Below are 11,444 nucleotides of genomic sequence, written 5' to 3'. Positions count from 1 at the left end.
TCAAACATAATATATGTAAATATATATATGCATATAAATATAAAACGACTAGTGTTGTTTTTTTTTTCCGGCGGTGAAATCATTTTAAATGTGAAAATAATTATCATTAAACGCCTCCTCCTGATTCCACGTGGTGTAGACACATGTACGGTTGTTTATTAGTTTAGTTTTTATGCTATCCCTAACAGATTCGTTGTGTTACGTCCGAAGTGAGAGCGGAAATTTGTTTAACCTTTGGTCTTGCCCAAATTCTAAGTGTGCGCGATAACCTTACACGCGCTGGGTATAGAATAATATATAATAATAATATTATTATGTTTGAGTAATAGACATTATTAAGGAGATGGTATTTTTCGCCAATTTCAGTATTTGTGATTTTTGCTATCAGTAAGTACATTTAAGTGCGTAGGTATAGGTATTATACCTACTATATAATCTACGCAAAAATATGATAAAACAACATGTAATTTGCGCTTCATCTACATATTATTAACTTTGATAATCTGCGCCATGGCTGAAAATGAAATGGCACAATATTATGAAATCCATACCACACTTTCATTTGAATTGTTGAAATTTACCTGATACATTTACTGAGCTCACGTCAGCTATATAGCATAATGCTGCACTAATATCGTAGACTACACGTGTCCGATATAATATTGTCGTGTTCTATTCATAATTAATAAGATGGAGACAAGACAGATTGAATGTCTAGTGGCGTAATTTGACGGGTGGGTGGCCCCCCAAGGTGGGAAATTTGCCACTGGCTGATTGTGATGAAATATAATATTATTGTGTAAGCACTGGACAATAATTATTGTAATTTATTATTGTAATGATAACTATTAATATTTTTAGTTCCAATGCACAGAGGCTTTGGTAATTTGATACTAAAGAAATTCTAAAAACAAAATTATCACTCTTAAATTTATCAATGATTTCAAAAAAAAATATCTATAATAGAATACTTAAAATGTTTTGATTTTTCAATTGCGATTTAACAGTTATGTTTCAAATTCACATTTAATTTGTATTAAAGCTTCCCCGCGTATTTTTTCTGTATTATGCTATTTTTGTCTTAGATTCCTATACAATTATGTGAGGTGGGAATATTGTAACAAAATAAAAATGTAAGTGGAAATTAGCTTGTGAGTGAAGGGATTTGTTAATTTTTGGTTCAGTTATAGCCTATAGGTACCTATTATACTTATAAGGCCGGGTCAAAACTTTTTCCCCTTCCTATCAAAAAGTGGAATGATGCCACTGGTGTATGTATTTCAGCTAATCTGTTTTATCAGTATTTTTACGTATACGTAATTTCCTTTATAATAATTATCATTTTATTATCGAAGTATCGAACAATTATACAGCAGTATCGTGTCATTAATTTATGGAATTGTGCGCCACCCATACCCCGAGCTATGGATTGCCAAAAGCAGACATTGTTAGAAAAATAGAAAGAGATACCTGTGCATATGATGGGATTTAAAGTGTATGCTATAATTATCTAACAGATTACCAATAAATTAAAGAAATGGACTGATGAAATGTTTATAGTTTGAGTACTATTATTAAATTACACAGAAGCTATATTTATAGTGTATGGACAAACTTGTGACATTGATCGTTTCATCGTCAATAAATAAACATTTATAACAATTAATAAAAGGACGAATTCAACATTATATGATTATTACTATAACATTAGGCGGAAGCATCTAGAGACAACAATATTTAATCTCGATTTATTTCTAACATTTTGTTATCCAAATCCATTCCTAATCCATTGCGTAATTAAATGCTGGCTGCTGCCATAGTGTCATTATTCCTTAATTTTTTTGTCAACAGTTCATAAGTCTTAACAGAGATCCACTTTAATTGAGTCCCTGTTTGGGAAATGAAAAATATACTAAATATTATGAGTCCATAATTGAGAAATTTAAAATATAAATACCAACCGTATATGTATAATACTGAGACATAATATATCGTTCAAACATTTGTTTGACTTTTTATCGGATACAAATTAAGATTGTACAAGTAAAAATGAAAAGTACTCATTAGTCATTACTTACATAGGTACTTTCAATACTTCCTATTACACACATTAATGCATTAATAAAATGTAGCCCGTCACACGCTTCTTCTCGATCCACAATCATAGTCTGCTTATTATAATATTATAACTTTATTTTTTACACATTTTATTTTATTATCATTCAATAATTTATGCTAAAAGTTATTAAAAATAGGTAATGTATTACCCTATTAAAAATTATTATACAAGTCTAATGTATTAGGTATTATGAATTATTTTATTATCAACGGCGCTTCCGTGGTCGTCTCGTTATTTATCATTTAAAAATATTATATGCTTTTAAATTGTATGCATATCAGGAGCTGTACCACACACATTTCTTATAATTTTTAGTTCCAGAGTCCTCCACAAACTTCCTATTCTTTGTGTATGTACTATGTGCATTAAATGCCATCATTGTAAACGCGTGGTAGAGCGCATACGACAATAGCGTTCCGTTATCGCTATTATATAGCAATGCATGGTAGACAAGATGGCCCATTGCAAATATTGTGGCAATGCTAAACCTCGTTAAAATAAATACTGTGTCTAAACATGAATAAATCGAAGACAAAAATAATAATAATTATACGGCTGACGACTGTTAATGCGAATACCGAACACGACCCCAGATAGCATTTTGTAATGATAATATTATAATAGTATTTTAATAACGTTAAACTAATATTATTCGTGATTATAATGTTATAATTATAATATTAAACAAAAAATTGCTATCTGGGACGTTGTATGATATGTAATAGGTATATTGTATGGATAATATAATATGCGTACGGACTAAGACCGTATTATTTTCATTTCACACCTAACATTCCCGAGAGTTTAGTGTAGTCGTTTGATAAAAAATATTCCTCCGGAAACCCGTTATCGCCTGCAGTATTGTCGCGCAGTAGACCCGTTCAATTTTCTTTTTTAATTATTTTTTAACAATTATATCCTTTTTTGCTGGTCGTTCCCCTATCGACCTATATCAGTACTACGCGATCTAAAGCAAAAGCGCGACGCGAAATGTCACAGCGACGGAAATTAGATGCGACAGCGTGGATTGGTCGAAGTGGCATAAATGTGTAATACAATATTATATAGGTAGGTATTATCTATTTATTTATCACGTTCTGTACATTATATAGCATTATATTTTGTAAATTACTTTTTTCGATTTCCATCACCACGATTTCATTGTTGTTCCCTTTCATATTATTATATAGAATAACGTGTGTTCTTATCAGTTATAACTTGTAGTGCCGTCCCAAAGTTGTAACGAAGGAACTAAATACACGAAATATTGCCAAATTCAATGATTTTTCTCATACAAATATAAAATATAATATTTTAGAGCTCAATAGTACAAATGTACGCATTATTAATTCATGGGGTAGAAGTAATGCTCAAAAAGTTCCATTAGCCCATCAATAGATACATTACACCTCAACGTATAATGAAAAATGGATTTATTATGGTATAATTCTATTCAAATATTGTATTTTTTGTTGTATATTTTTGTTGGTATTTTGTAGGTACAAAAACTCTCGTCCAGTTATATTATTATTATTTTTAGATTCTGAGTGGAACGATGAATGTATTGATTTTACGTAATGATGTGTGTTTTTTTATTTTTTTATTTATTTATTTTTGTATTTTTGTGTCTGTCACCACGGTTTGGGGCAGTAAAACTACTTCGATTTTCTTCAACAGTACCTTGTTTGATGGCAAAGTGAATCTATTTGATGCATTTGGGAGGTCAAAATTTGGAATTTCCAATAGTTTTCAAAAGCGCCGTGAAAAACAAAAGAAAAATTAAGGAAAAACAGGAATTTTTACACAAAATCTGTTTTCGAGAAAATTGATTTTAGTTTTTGTTGTAACTTTAAAACAAATGTCCGTAGAAACATGAAATTTTCACTGATTGTTTATTTTTCCATTTTCTATACATGATAAAATTTTAAAAATATTTTGATTTGTTTTGAACTATTTAGGGACATTTTCAGTTTCCAATATTATTAGTTTTTTTCTATGAATGTCAATAAAATCTTATTTGTTGGATAAAAAAGCTTGACAATTTAATAGAAAGCTCCTAGTATATTGTTTCAAAGGCAGATGAAAAATATTAAAATCGTTAGTCACAGTTTTTTTTTATAAGCATTTAAAGTTCAAAAAATGACAAAATATGGAAAAATCACGAAAATTTGCAAATTATTTCGAGTTAGAAATTCATAAATATTTTCTTTTTAAATCTAAGATATGAAAATGTAATACAAGATTCCTTATAAGATTTTCTACATTTATCAAACAAAAAATGTCTATAAGAAAGCCAAATTATATTTTTATGATCGTTTGAAATTCAAACTTTTACAACATTGGATATTCACTCGATTTCTCATGTAGCGATTGTAGTGACTCTTTTTGAGTTGTTCACGGACATTCTCAGTTTTCAATTTTTTAAGTTTTTTTTTCTATAAATATCAATAAAGTTTTATCTGTTGGGTCAAAAAGTGTAAAAATGTAATGCAAGGCTTCTGATATATTGTTACAATAGCAGTTAAAAAAATATTAAAAATACATAGGCACAATTTTTTTTTATAAGCATTTAAAGATCGAATTTTGACAAAATTTATCAAATTTAAGATTCAATAATTATTTTGTTGTTAAAAATTTATAAAATGGTCAACTTTTATATCTAAGGATTTAAAATTTAAAACAAGATTCCACGTAAGTAGTTAATTCTGTTATCAAAAAATCTAAAAACACATATACGCACAGTTTATTTTTATACTCATTTTAAGTTCAAATTTGGACGAAATTACATATTAAAATAGCTAGAATAACTATTTTAGTTATTTTTTTGCGATTGTATAATATTATTCGTGGGTACTTAAAACTTCTAAAGTATACTATTATATATCTATGATAGTATCACGGTTTGTTGTTGATGTATAACACGTTATAAGTACCTAATGAATATTTTGATATGATTAATTTAGAATTTATTATAGGTACCGATTATAGGTCAATTTTTTTTTTAATACCATAGATATAAGTATAATATATCTTATACCTAGATTCAGTCTCCGCTCAGAATCGTTTTTCTTATACAATGATATTCTATCATTGAATTCAAATTTAATACCATCCATTATACAGTGACCCACTTGTAACCTACTATACAGCAGAGCAACATCCACTTGCCCACCTTTTTTACTTATTTAATCTAGTCATTTGTTTTTAAATTTTAAATATGTAAATTATAAACTCAATGATTGAATGAACCCGTAAGTATAATGCATTTCACATTATACGTCAAACGGTGCATAAAATTTCGATTGGATCCTGCAGAGTGTTTATGTGTTATTTCCTATCATAAAATTATTGTTTTATGATTGTTTTTCAATTGTATAACTCAGATATTTTAGGATACTATAAAACTATAAAGTACGGAGTGATACATTTAATGTAAGACACTAATTATTTCAGAAAAAACCAACGTTTTAAAAATTATTTTCTCATATAATTTAAATTTTAAAGTCGTTACATGGTAAAATTTTTGGAAAAAAATAATATTTTTGCTATTTTATAATCGTTAATATTTTTTCATAAGCGCAACAAGGGGGGGGGGCTAAGCCCCCCAAAAACATGTAATAGCCCCCCAAAATAAATAATTCATTTGCTTCCTAAAATATTAATAAATCTTTAAAAATTAAACTGTATTTCTTACTTTTTTTGGAAAAAATATAAATGGGCCCCGATGTGTTACTTTTCATGTAATATCAGGGGGGGCTACATAGGGCCCCAAAAAAATTTTAGCCCTAGTTGCGCCACTGTATTTTTTTTAAAGTTTTTTTCTCTTTTGAATGTTTTTCTCGATATGTGTTCTGTGGAATGTAGCCATGTAGGTCGTCAAAATATTGACTTAAAAATAGCAAGGATTGTAGGATATTGTTACGTGGTAGTAACTATTAAGATGTTGTTCATCTCCGGTAAGGTAAATATTTATATAGCATGTTACCATATCAGTGGCAGATTAATAGCAAACGGGGAAATACAGAAGAATTGTTATATTAATTATATTAGACAAGATCCTATTAGTTATATCTAGTACAATTAAACGTATATTGAAATAAATTGTTAGTATAATATATTTTACTTTCCCAATACAGAGTAGAAATACACGGAGCAAGCGATGAAACAACACTGGCTCACGTATATCATGTAGTCAGATTATTATAAAATATACTGTTAGGTAATCAAAAATGGTTAAACCTACGAGAAAGGTTAGGTTATCTCGTATATGGTGAGATTCCTTGATAATACAGAACGAATGAAAGATGACACAGAATAATTTGTGAAACTCCATTACAAGATCATTATATGCTATACACAATTTTAATGAATTTCGTGAATGATGTACAAATTAAAATTCTTACAGTTTAAATTCAGTTAGATTTAAAAATAATGTGAGAATATTATGTATAAAATGTGTGTTATAATTTTAAAAATCAATATCAGTTCCAGGTTTTCCCAAAAAAACATTGATAATTCCACTATTATTATTGTTATACATTATTATTAATTATTGTGTAAGTACTGCAGTAGAAATTCATTCATGCGGCATCAAATAGACCACGTGGTTTAGTCGTATTAGTCCATAGGTGGTAAAAAAATGATGCATAAAATATATAAGAAATACAGATGGGACTTAAGACTTTGTGCGTATTAACCGTATCGGTGTGTTAACCGGTGACATACTAAACGATTTCTGATGTACCTACCTATATTAAATTATATTTTACGATTGTTTACAAACGTTTGCAAACATTTATAACATAATAATTACTTGAGTGTCAATCTAAAAGAAAAATACATTATTCTTGATAGTATTACCGTATGACGAGTGAGAATTGCAGACAAATATATAAATATTCAGTATTTGTGTTGGTGGTGGTGAAAGGGTGAATTTGACTTCAACACTATTATCTAGGTATCTATAATTCTCGAGGTTTAAAACGTGATCACTGGTACAGATTTGGATTAACGTATGTTTCTCCACCCATCGCTCTTTACATAATTGCAACATAAATGTCAATAAAAATAATTTATTATACGGCCCCGAATTCGTATAGCAGCGATTAAAAAACAGAGACGATTATTAATATTGTAGGTCTTATCCGCATTACGTGGATCAATAAAGCGATTTAAAATAAAAATTTAACACTTGTGTGCCCAAGCCTACTACTGCATTGTATGTACTTTACCCATTTTTACAATTTTATGAGGATTACATGGTGTAAGGCTTGCCGAGATAAAATAGTTTACAAACATAAAATATCTTACTGTCACGCAGCGGCCGCTGTTTATTTAAGTACGCCGATCCAATCGTCGGCGATACATTCCGACGGAAACCGTTCTACCTCCGTCTTCATCTTTGTCTCCATCTCCGGAGTCGCGTGTCGCCGCCCACCATAAACTATATAAGTTTGGCGACACGTCTGTCAACCACCCATCAATCATGTGGACATTCGTCGTGTGTGCTGTTTTGGCCTGTGCGCTTCAACAGGTGTCTGCAGCCACCACCACTCAGGAGTCAGGTTCGTTCGTAGTTATTTATTTGATTTTGTTCACCGCAAGTTTATAGCATATTATATTATATAGTATTTTACAATAATATATTATTACAATAGTTCACTGTTCCTCGTAGGTACAGTAGTTTTCCGCTATAACCATTACATTAATTGATGGTTTTATTTTTTTCAAGGATTTGGTCCTCGATAATAAAAACTATAGATGTGTGGTATTTTCTTTTTACAAAACGATTTATATTGGGTAGATGAATAATTTATTGTATTCTTATTTGTTAATTTTTGATAACGTAATACAACATTTTACCAATTTTATTTTTTACTGATGCTTAATTGCTAAAGCTAGGTATTTTTTTTATACTGATACAATACGACTTTGAAGCGTAGGTAGAAATATGGTTTAAGAAATTTGGGTTATTATATGAAATATTTACGTTTATTTTAAATTTTCCATTGTAGATATATGTAAATATATACACAGTATTACATACTATGGTGTATTCATTTGTTTGACTAATAAGATAAAAAGTTCTCATAATCCTCTCTATATATTTACAACATTTACGAGATTGTACCACGCTTTGAATTAAATTGTATTATTTACGTATATGAATAAATGGATACCTTAACTTTTAATAAAATAGTTTTTGATTATGTTATACTGAATCTCAGGTACATACAATTTCCACATGTCAGAATGATTTTTACAAATATTAAATACATGATTCAAAAATGTTTAAACTACTTGTGATGTATGTAATATATATATTACAAATTACAATACCTAGTGACAATATATATATAATGAGTATTTGTGTATAATAAGCATTTGTGTATGCTAATAAAGTATAAAAAACAAATCGCAAAAATTAAAAATAATAAAACGAGAGGAAGAACCCCGCCTAGATTAATAATGAACCACGTTAGGTGTTAGTGTAACTTGTAAGTATGGCTATTTTACTTCATTTTTGGTGGAACCAATGGATGTTTTTCTATATGAAAACAAAGTTTTTTAAAGTTTGTCTGTTTCCGTAATAGATAGTATCATTTGACGCAGACGCATGTTTGGACCAAATGTTGTAGATATATTAGATTGGTGGAAATTAATTTAAATTGTCTATTGGTTATTTTGATTGGACCCCGTAATTTGACATTAGAAGATTGACATTAGAAGGAGTTCATATTGTACAACTTTATTAAACGACGATCGATTTTAAATGAATATTAAATAAATTTATTAAAATGTTATACATTTTAAATTTCAAAAAATATTACATACTATTATATTTTTCTTTCTATTACTTATAAATAGTTATAATTTATAAACAAATATTAAATTATGAATAGTGATTTTCGAGTAAGTATAAAAAATATTGCATACTATAAGAAAATAGTTAAACATTTTATTTTTAATCACGATAGCAATAAATTATGCATTTGTTAAAACCAGTAAAATCCTATTTCGTTAAAATATATTTTGTTTAACATGTTTTTTCTTGTAAGAAAAATACACAAAATTATAATTAATAGCTGACCTTATACACTTGTTATATTGTTACATGTCATTACGACAGGCGTTTGCTTATTGTTTTAAATTTTATTTTCCCATAAATAACTTATGATGCTGACAACATGTAGTAATATATGTAATTGTATATGCCAATATTATTAGGTATTGCAATTAGTTCTTTAAAATAACAACCTTTTAACATAACAAATATGAAATTATAATACAAAAATGTTTTATTTCAATAATACGAATTATGAACACGTTTAATACCTATCTAATATTATATATTTTACTAAAGACACATTTGATTATAAAAATTCCTAGATTAACCAATATTGGTATGTGTGAATTGAGAAGTTCAATTTTTGCGATGTATTATGAGAAAGTTCGAATGATTTTTCTTCTAACACTATTATTCATAATATTATAAATACCTACTGCAGTAATTATACACATGATTCATGCATGTCATTTTTTTTCAACGACTGTCTATTTTAAAAAATACATATTATTCAAATGAGAACTATAGTCTAATGAGTCTCATAATAATCCGTGTTTCAGTATTGAGGAATTGGAAAATGTACCCCAAGCGCAAGTTTTTATGCCAGATTTAGCCAGAATTATCTACTAAAATATGCAGTTATTATTTAAACATTTTAGATATGCCATTATACGAATTAAAGTATACTAAATACAACCAATTATATAGTATTATAAATGAGTGTATAAGTACTTCCGAAATATAATGTATCTGTTTATTTAGTTTAAGCAGAGTTGAATACGTACCTACAATAAAAACTGTGTGTATAATGTACATAGTTAGTTACAACTAAAAGTATTGTCATCAATAAGATCAATGATCTCTTGATATCTGCTTACAAATACATGAAGTAAATGATTGATTTACATTTTTTATAAATCTATAGTATAATATAATATATTATATTACATAATTAGGACCCGTATTTAAATTCCCTAATAACTATCAAATTTAACAAATAATGCCCTAAAAATGCCTTTAAAAAATTACCTACATTTTTTTATTGACAAAGAAGTACATGACTACCAAAGCCATAGAAAAAGGAAGGTTCAACTTTTTGAATTTTTAAAACATTTTTATATTAATAAGTTCAACAATAATTCAAAATACCAAAATTAGGCACCCATATAAATAAACAGTACTTATCCTGGAAATAAATGCGATCACGGTAGGTATATCTCCAACTGAACTATTAGTTATTTTTTGTTTTAGTCTCACTAACTTGTAAGACTGCACCACATACGATTGGTAACCACTGTAGGATATAGAAAAACACGTAATTACTAATTTTAATATTGTAAAATATGTCTAATAATATTAGGTTACCTAAATGTAATAGGTTAACTATTAAAGCAAATATTATAATATTTTAAGGCTCTTAATTTTCACTTACAGCTCGTACAATAAATTACTTATTATATTTTATTTCACTAAAAATGAAAACCTTGAAAAATAGAAAATAAAAGATTTCCCTTTGAAGTATCTGTTACATAAGAGTATGAGACAAATTATGCACTTGGAATGCATTGTCTTAGGACCCAGCACATCCAAAAAATAATGCTATTTGCATTAAAATCCGGGTCCTTACATATAGTAAGCACCGATGTGTCTTTTTATAATTTATGATGTTTATTTAATTTTTAGTGCGTAAGTAGGTGCTTGTTTTTCGATGTTCTTGAATTTTCATGCGTAGCGCCTCATATTGTGATTTGTAATTAATTGTATTCGAGGCCACATTATTACATAATAATGGTAAACACACGGTTGTGACCAAAATATAATAAAGCAATTATTATTATTCATGATTAAAAAGAATAACAAAAGTAATAGTTTGACTATTAGTTATCTGTCATATATTTTTTATATTTGTATATATGCTATTTTATATTATAAATAACTGATTCGTTGCCCGGAAACCAACAGTTATTATTATAATAGCTTTAAAACCCATAGTAACCATGGCAACCAAAGAACACACACATAGACAGACAGATATTTGTTCAGCTCCCGGGGTTGGTTGCCATGGTAATATGGACACACACACACACACATTCATTTATATATATATATATAGATGACTCATAGTTTCAAGAGGTTTATTAACTTGAGATTAGTTATGTATGTCTTCTATATTAATTTATTATTACTGTGGTAGCAGTTGGTATATTTTATTACGTGTTATCTTTATCTCCAATGATCGTAAAGTAATGTGTAAATTAT

At 28.3% G+C, this 11,444-nt stretch overlaps 2 protein-coding genes across 3 annotated transcripts in view; both read right to left on the bottom strand.

Annotated features, from left to right (window-relative positions):
- Positions 1-11,444, bottom strand: part of LOC100169125 (alkaline phosphatase) — a 113,755-nt gene that overhangs the window by 33,792 nt on the left and 68,519 nt on the right. The window lies entirely within an intron of this gene.
- The window catches only part of LOC100160260 (alkaline phosphatase), a 132,124-nt gene that overhangs the window by 111,738 nt on the left and 8,942 nt on the right, over positions 1-11,444 (bottom strand). The window lies entirely within an intron of this gene.

Source organism: Acyrthosiphon pisum, chromosome A1, assembly GCF_005508785.2.
Source record: "Acyrthosiphon pisum isolate AL4f chromosome A1, pea_aphid_22Mar2018_4r6ur, whole genome shotgun sequence".
NCBI lineage: Eukaryota > Metazoa > Arthropoda > Insecta > Hemiptera > Aphididae > Acyrthosiphon > Acyrthosiphon pisum.
This window is presented reverse-complemented; position numbering and strand designations above follow the sequence as displayed.